This window comes from Penaeus monodon, chromosome 25, assembly GCF_015228065.2.
Source record: "Penaeus monodon isolate SGIC_2016 chromosome 25, NSTDA_Pmon_1, whole genome shotgun sequence".
NCBI classification, from domain to species: Eukaryota; Metazoa; Arthropoda; class Malacostraca; order Decapoda; family Penaeidae; genus Penaeus; species Penaeus monodon.
This window is the reverse complement of record NC_051410.1, coordinates 38132223-38132431: the sequence shown is the minus strand read 5'-3', so window position 1 is coordinate 38132431 and position 209 is coordinate 38132223.

Below are 209 nucleotides of genomic sequence, written 5' to 3'. Positions count from 1 at the left end.
TTCACAAGAGGATATTCTGATCATCATAATTACCATGTAATTAAGTATCTCCTCTTTACTTTTTTATATTATGCTATTTTTTAGCTTCATTGTATTAATTTGTATTTTTTATAAGTATTATTAATCTTTATTTTGCATAAGTTTTATTAAGCTTTTGTTTGTATAAGTTTTATTAAGATTTATTTTTTTATAAGTTTATAAAAAAAATG